Raw genomic sequence first — 8268 nt, forward strand, 5'->3', positions numbered from 1 at the left:
TTCGTGTCAGCACGCGGGAAGTCACACATCAATTCCGCAAAAACTAAAGATTTCTTAGACTTAGATTTTTCAAACTCCAAGTCGAACTCTTGCAAGATAACAATCCATTTAGAGTACTTGCCCCCTAGCAATTGCTTAGTCAAAATATAGATCATAGGGTTGCAATCCGAAATGACTGTAGTTTTACGGAGAAGAATGTAATGACGAAAACGCTGGACAGCCTGAATAGTTGCCAGGGCCAATTTCTCCACATGCGAATATTTTAGCTCAGTGGGATTTAACGTCCTACTAAGATAATATATCACATGTTCTGTTTCGAATTCATCTTCCTGTACTAAGACCATTCCAATGGTGGAATGAGCGGCGGCGAGGTACAAAAAGTAATCCTGGTTGTAGTTGGGAGGATGCAGCAACGGTGCATGGGTCAACGCATGCTTTAGCGCATCAAAAAATTTCTGAGCTATCTCATCCCAAGAAAATTGAGCATTTTGTTTCAACAACCGGGTAAAACCCTTGGTAATCTCGGCGTAGTTAGGAATGAATCGGCGTAAAAAGTTTGCTTTCCCCTGCAAACTTTGGAGTTGGCGCAAACTCGAAGGAGGAGGCAATTTGATGATAGCTTCGACCTTCGAGGGATCGACGCGAATGCCGGCTTTTGAAACTACAAATCCCAGCAATCGTCCCACTTCGATGTAGAAGACACATTTGTGTGGGTTCAACCGTATACGATAATGCCTACACCTCATAAAAATTGCTCGTAAATGGACAAGGTGATCAGCTCGACGTAAGGAGTGAGCAGGCAAATCATCGAGATACGGTTGCACAATGTGCTTGATGTCATGAAATGCATAAGACATCGCCCTTTGAAAAGTGGCTCCGGCATTCTTAAGCCCAAAAGGTAATTTTCAATAAGCAAATGTCCCCCATGGACAAATGAAAGCCGTTTTTGGTTGATCAGCAGGTAGAATATTGATTTGGTTGTAACCTGAAAAACCGTCCATAAAGGAAAATATTTCACTACTGGCACAATCATCAATTATTTGATCGATATAGGGCGTTGGATAGTTGTCCTTGGGACAAGCACGATTGATATCCCTATAGTCGATACATATTCTTATTGTTCCCTGCTTCTTGTTAACTGGAACAATATTCAATACCCAATCCGTTAACGGGATCGGATAAATGAAACCTGCTTTCAACAGCTTCTCAACTTCTGCTTTAATTGCAGCTGCTTTCCGAGGGTGGATCTGACGCAGACGTTGCCGAACAGGTTTAGCGTCCGGGTAAGTCTTGATCTCATGAACAACAATGGAGGGATCAATTCCTGGCATTTCCTCATAGGACCAGGCAAACACGTCGCGGAATTCTTGAAATAGGGCCTTGTATGTTTTAATTTCGTCATCTGAACACGAGGCACCTATATGAATGTGTTCAACAATTCCAGGCTTCACTGAAATGTCAATGGGAATAGTGCGAGAAACATTTCCCAAATTCAGCTCTGAATCAGGATGTTTCATTGGACTCTGAGCATCTTTGACATATTCAGCTGTAAAAATTGATGAGAAATCGTTTTCAAAACGATCATCCTCAGGTAAAAACGACGATCTATGATGGAGATCGTCCCATGGTAAATCGTCTACACATAGGACTTCACAAAGTTGTTCGTCAGATGACACAACTTCGGGAAATGTTATTAACTCCGAGGTTGACGCGAAAAGGGATTCCTCACGGACCACATTCATTTGGTCGATTTGGGTTGAACTTGGGTCGGAAAAAGACTGCACGGCCTCATAAGCAATTTCATATGGACTCAAAGGCATTGCATCACCGAATGAGTCTATCTCAGATTCAGATGGGACAATCCAAGGATCATCGTAAATAATAGTGTCTGAAGTAATCATATGAATGGATGTGAATGAAGGGTCTGCGTTGATTGGAGGAAAAGGAAAAGTTCCCAGTAAACCGGAATCTTTAACTAATCCTACGCCAACATCCTTATAGGGGATAATCATTTTACCGACATGCTGGATACTCTCTGAAGAGGCTGGGTCAGATGAAAAATAAGCCAGCTGGTCTATTGTCACGATCTTGCCATTATGTGGAAACTTTATGACTCTGAAGACCGATGAAACGACCGCTGTCATAGCGTAAGACCAACTTCAACCCAAAAGAAGGTTGTAGTCTAGAGGGGCATAAACCACCTCCACATCTAGACTAACGGTTTTTCCTTCAACCCCTATAGGCAAATCCTTTAAAATTCCAAACGGATGGAACCCATGGCCATCAAAGGCCTTAAGAATAGTCGGGGATTGGTTCAGCGAAGGAGAACCAAGCGATCTCCAACACTGAATTAACATAATACACGTGGAAGCTCCTTCATCAATTACAGTCCGATGAATGGGTCTGTTTTTTACTATCACTGGAATCTGGAAATCCATCTGATGAGGGAGACACGGTGTACTATTTTCTATATCAAAGATTATCAGGTTCAGGTCCTGAACATCAACAGCTCCTATAGCCGAGAAAAGTAATTTTCGCTGTGTTGGGCATGATTGCAGCACTTCTAAAGCCAACATTGCTGAGGGTGAAACAGCTAGATCCTCAACAATGTTGTAATTCTGGGCCGCTCTCGCATGTGGATTGAAAGCAAACCTTCGAAGTACACCCTTGGCAGGCGGTTTTATTACTGAGTCAGGGTTAGGTTTCTCGATCTGTAGTCGATCGGAACCGGGAGCTGAGGTTGATGGATTTGAACGAGAAGATTCTGCTTCTTTTGATCCATCAACAGGACTTTTACTACCATAATCGTGAGATCGAGTCACAATCCTTACATGAGACATCATCAATATGGGTTCTTCAGTGGCACTCGAGGAAGAACCTATCATCTTACTCTCCTGCTTTGGAAATGGATCTTTCAAAACAGCAGGAGTTGAGGAACCTTTGACGATTTTCACAACCTCGGCCCGATGAGGGCAATCTCTCGTAAAATGATCCTCTTCACAAATTAGACAAGGATATCGAGGTTTGCACTTTTCGTCATTGGTTTCCGACTTTTCTGTTTTCTCCTTTGGAGTCTTGTCTGCTTTACCCTTCTTCTTACCCTTCTTCTTCCCACCGTTTTTTGATTTAGTCGTAGATGACTCTACAGCGTGAATATCGGTGGAAATTTCAGGAGAAGACTCTCCTGTCGGGGAATCTGGTAAGGTTATAATGGGCGAAGAATTCTTTGAAGATTTCTTCTTGCTTTTAGTATTTACCGAACCAATCATGCCATCAGCAGCATGAGATCCCGGAGGAGCAGCAGCGATTTGATTCGACTTTGGAAGATCTGGGATCTTTTCATGTAACGTACCTGACTGAGTGTAAACTAATTCAAGGTACTGTGCTTGAGCAATTACTTGCTCCTCAGTAACTACTCCGGCCTTAGCTACATCTTCAGTAATCTTCGGTAATAATGATTTAACAAACCATTCAGCTAAGATTTGGTCCGGAATAAAAACTTTCACTAATCGCCGTCGACGTCTCCATTCATGTATATGATCGGAAATATAAGTGGATGTCGACTGTTTTAGTGAAGTTAGTAGCTCCGTGCCATTATCGTATCTGACCGACAACTGAAAATGAGTTAGGAACGAGGTAGCTAGCTGACTAAAATTGTAAAAAGAGGCCCGTGGTAACTCAATGTACCACTTGGCCGCGAGACCAATGAGCGTACGCTGGAAAAGACGTAAGCGGATTGAATCATCTGTGATGGAATTTGAAGCACACCAGAGGTGGTAAGTCATCACATGATTGGACGGATCCTCTCCAGACTTACCTTCGAACTTGGGTATATCACTGGGCAACTTATTTGGCATTGGTGGCCAGAACGAAAGATACTGTATTGGATCGTTCGTTAGGCACAACAAGTCTGGTAAATCCAAAGTTGCGATAAACGGTAACTGCCGATTAGGATCCCTAAAACTCTGGGTCACAAGACCAGTCCCAGGAGGAGGATATCCAGGATAACTTGGAATAGGAATCGCATTTGGGATATTATATCCTCCTAGAAAACCAGGATTAACCGGACCGTACTGGGGTTGCTGAGGTTGTTGATAAGTGTACCCAGGATACGGTTGATACTGGTAAACCGGCTGTTGGACAGCAGGCCCGTATTGGTACTGTCCCTGGTACGGTTGATAAGCGAATTGTGGTTGACTAGTGACAACCGTACTTAAACCAGGTTGTCCTGCAGGCATCTGAACCGTAGTTTGAATCGTAGATCCAGACAATGGTAAAGATGTCTGAGGAGTAGTTGCAGAGACAGTAGAAACCGGAGCTGTCGATACTCCAGAAGCAAGTGTGGTGGAAGGAGCAGATGTTGCGGTAGTTGCAGCAGCCGTTGTTTGAGATGGAGTACTAGGTGCGATTGGTGGCTGAGTAACTACCGAAGTTACAGAAGTTTGAATATTAGACTGGACTAATTGCTGGGATGGACCAGCAACTAAGGGTTGTCCAGCTTGAGATGACAACTGTATACTTGGCTGCAATACCTGTTGAACTTGCGATGGATCCCACACTATGTTCATTCCGGGGTATTGACCCATGACAGGTTGAGGATATTGAGATCCATAACCGGATTGAGGATAGGATTGATAACTGAAAGGCACAGTTCCCGTACCTTGAACATATGATTGACCTTGAGGTGGTTGATAACCTTGACTCAGGTATTGACCTTGAGGTTGATAACCTTGAGGTAAATACTGATACTGGGGTTGACCTTGACCTTGAGGTAGATATCCTTGAGGTAAATACTGATACTGAGGTTGACCCTGGGGTACATATTGAGGCTGGGGTTGACCTTGAGGAATGTATTGTACTATGGGTACATACTGTCCTTGAGGTTGCCCCCCAGACGCAATTTGTGTACCTTGAGGTTGCCCCCCAGGCGTTAATTGAGGCTACCCCCCAGGCGGTAATTGGCCACCTTGAGGTTGAGAACCGGGAACTGAACCTGACATCATGTAAATGTCTCCTATACCCAACGGTTTATTACCATTGTTTCCAGCTAATAACCCATGTTCAATGGGTTGAGGAGATGCTCCCGCAAAGGTACCAAAAAGTGACTGATACCCGGAGGGAACAAAAGGACCGTCGTACAAGAAAGATTCAGGAGGTTGAGTGAACACGGACGACTGACCAGACATATTTACAGGAGTATAAATACCTCCAGGTGGAAAAGGAGTTCGAGGTGGAGAAAAACTTATCCCTGTTGTCTAAATAATTGGTTAATGAAAGGTACCAAGTAGTACTTCTAGGAGGACTATAAAAGATAGATTCACGCTCCCTTAGATCAATAGTAGGTTGATCTTCAAGGATAGATACGCCTAATTCTTCCTCTGAAGCAAGTTCTTCAATAGCTATCAAACCAGCAGGAAGATTTTCGGTAATGACTCTTTCTACCCTAGGTGAATCAGGTGCACTAGAAGTTGGAGTAACAGGTTCAGATACTTCAGGTTCTTCGCCTATATCACTAGTAGATGAAAAACTACCAGCAAGCTCGGAAACTGCAACTGCTTCAGGATTATAACCTGTTTCTAGACCTTGGTAATCTGGATGGACTACCAACGACGATTCTCCTTCTTCATGTGAACCTACTTTACTGCCACTAGGAGTTACAAGGACCTTTAAACCTTCGTAATGACTCGGGACCTCTTCAGGAGGTTCACCCCGCAATCTACGAGACTTCCTCAACAAATCGGCCACAGTAACAATCTCAGGAGACTTGCCCCAAAGTCTACGGGACTGTCTCAGTAATTCAGCCACAGTTAAAAACTTTTAACTACTGCACACGCAAACAAAGTAAAATCTCAAAACAAACCACCTAAAGTCTCTAAAGAACCAAGCAAATTTGAATCACACGCCTAAAGAATCTAGGGCGTCAAACCATGCACAAACAGTAGCCTTCCAGACCGAAAACACTAGTTGGAGATGAAACCCAACATCGCCGAATTCAGTACAGAAGTGGTGGGCGGAACAGTTACCCCGACAACCTGCTTAATGAATAGACCGGCACAAGTTCCTCCACTTTAACCGTCTCGAGTGAAGTGAACCCCCCGGAAAATCCAAGTGAGTCTAGCCGACGTCTGCTCCAGGTACAGTGGGATCTTCCCTCCACCGTCACCTCGGTAGAATCCTAAAGATAATGGTCACTAAGGTTACCAACAACAACAAATGCACCTGGGGAAACAGTCTACACTCCGACAGCACGCAAGGGTAGAGTATCAAGCTCAATCCCCTTGCCAGCTCCTTGACAATAATCCAAGGTTTACCGACAAGTGACCCCTGGCTCCTCGACAAAGGTTAATCTGAGGTTTACCGTTTGTAATACGTGCGTGTCTGGCATCGTTCCCAACGAGGGAGGATTGATCCCCTCACTGGTTCGGACACGAGCTCGTGCTTCTCCTTTAAGAGGAGCTTTCCCAGAGTACAAATGAAACAGTTGGATTTATCCTACCACAAGATGAGCTACTTGTTTGGTTTTGCTGTCTTGGAGAGTTAATTACTCTCCTACTCCAAGACACTAGCCTGATCTATATTGGTGTTTCAGAGCCCTAGTAAATAAAAGTTACTAAGTTGATTTTACTTTAAGCGTTAATTTTATGTCTTTTTAAGACAAAAGGTAGTGGAGATGAAACTGGTGGTGTGTAGACTCGACCGAAATCCACTAAAAGGATGCACTTAGGATGATTTACACTAATTTTTTCTTTTTCAATGAATTTCCTAGCTAAGAGAGTTGGAGAATGCAAATTTGATATAAAACAACTTTCTTGGCAATGAAAAACAAAGAAAAAAAAAACTCTTTATCTTTTCAAAACACACAACGCATGACCACTATTCACTTCACAAAAATTCCTCTTTCTTTCAAAGACACAAATGCTACCAAAGAAAACTTTCCTTCAAAAGATATTTTTGTATTTTTTCCTAATTAATAAAGCATGTAAAACTTACTTTAGCAAAAATCAAAGTTTAAAAAAAACTATGGCAATCAAATCAACTCAATTCCACTCAAAAGCAAATCTAAGAGAAATAAATATAAAAGTAAATCTAACGAGTCAAAAGCTTACTAAAGATGATTCCTGGATGTTTTACTCAGTCAAAATGTAACTAAGGACTAGTCAATGCAGAACCAAAAACCAGTCAAAACAAAAATCAATATCTTTTTGCTCTTTTCTCAAGAATAAAATTCAAAGTTCAAACAACAAACTTTTTCGAGATTCGCAAAGAGAAGACACAAAGGTAGGTCTCTCACAAGGGTGATTTCTATGACAGGCCCGACTCCTAAGAGGACTGAACAAAACCAAGGAGATCCAAAGTTTGACAACCTCTAACGCCAAAGTCACTACAGGACTAGTTAAAAATCAAATCCTAAGGCAAACTCCCTATGAATTTCACTAAAACCCTCGACACTGACGAAACAAGCTTAGGTGAAGATTTATGGCAGAAAACTAGTGGATCTGGGCAGAAAAACAAATTAAAAACAAAAAGTAAAAGGTAAAAAAGAAGGAAAATGAAATTTTCTTAGTTTTGACAGGGGTACGCAGGCGACCTGTTTACACAGGTGCGGGTACGCTCTGTGCACAAAGCGATAGTGCGTACAGGTACGCACTGTGCTCAACTCAGAGGCTGCGTACTTCTAGCAAAACAAAGAAAAACTAAAATCTAATTTAACCCTAAGCTAGCCCACCCAAACACACAGTCAGATAGCCAAAAACCAGAAAACAAATAACTTTTCTCAGATCAAAAGTTCATACAAAGGAAAAAACATTCACATCAATGGATTCCCCAGCGGAGTCGCCATTTTGTCATGCGGAAAGAGTCGTTAGTGCGGACACAACCGACCTCCCTAGAAGCAAAAGCTTTCTAGTGACAAACAAGACAAATAAAGCTACCTTTCTCTAAACATGCATTGCAAATACAAGTAATCAGGGGATCTTTAACATACCTTTAGTCCAACGCTTTGTAGTAGTCCAGCCTCGTCGATCCGGATGAGCTCCTCCTTCTCTTCGAAACCTGCATTCACTAACAAGCCAAAAGATTAAATAGCACCTGATAAACTCATAAAACAATACATATCTATCATATAGACCAAGGAGTATATGAAACAAACCATGAATAACAATCTGTTGAGAAAAATAAGTTCATTTGCATTAAAAGGTAACAAAAGGAACCATTACAACCTGAGCCTTGGTGTTGTGCAAGTCCCTCCTAGGGTCCAGCAAGAGTTTT

Source organism: Pinus tabuliformis, chromosome 2_2 (assembly GCF_031772625.1).
Source record: "Pinus tabuliformis cultivar Carrire ecotype Pingquan chromosome 2_2, CPIR1, whole genome shotgun sequence".
In the NCBI taxonomy this organism is placed as follows: Eukaryota; Viridiplantae; Streptophyta; class Pinopsida; order Pinales; family Pinaceae; genus Pinus; species Pinus tabuliformis.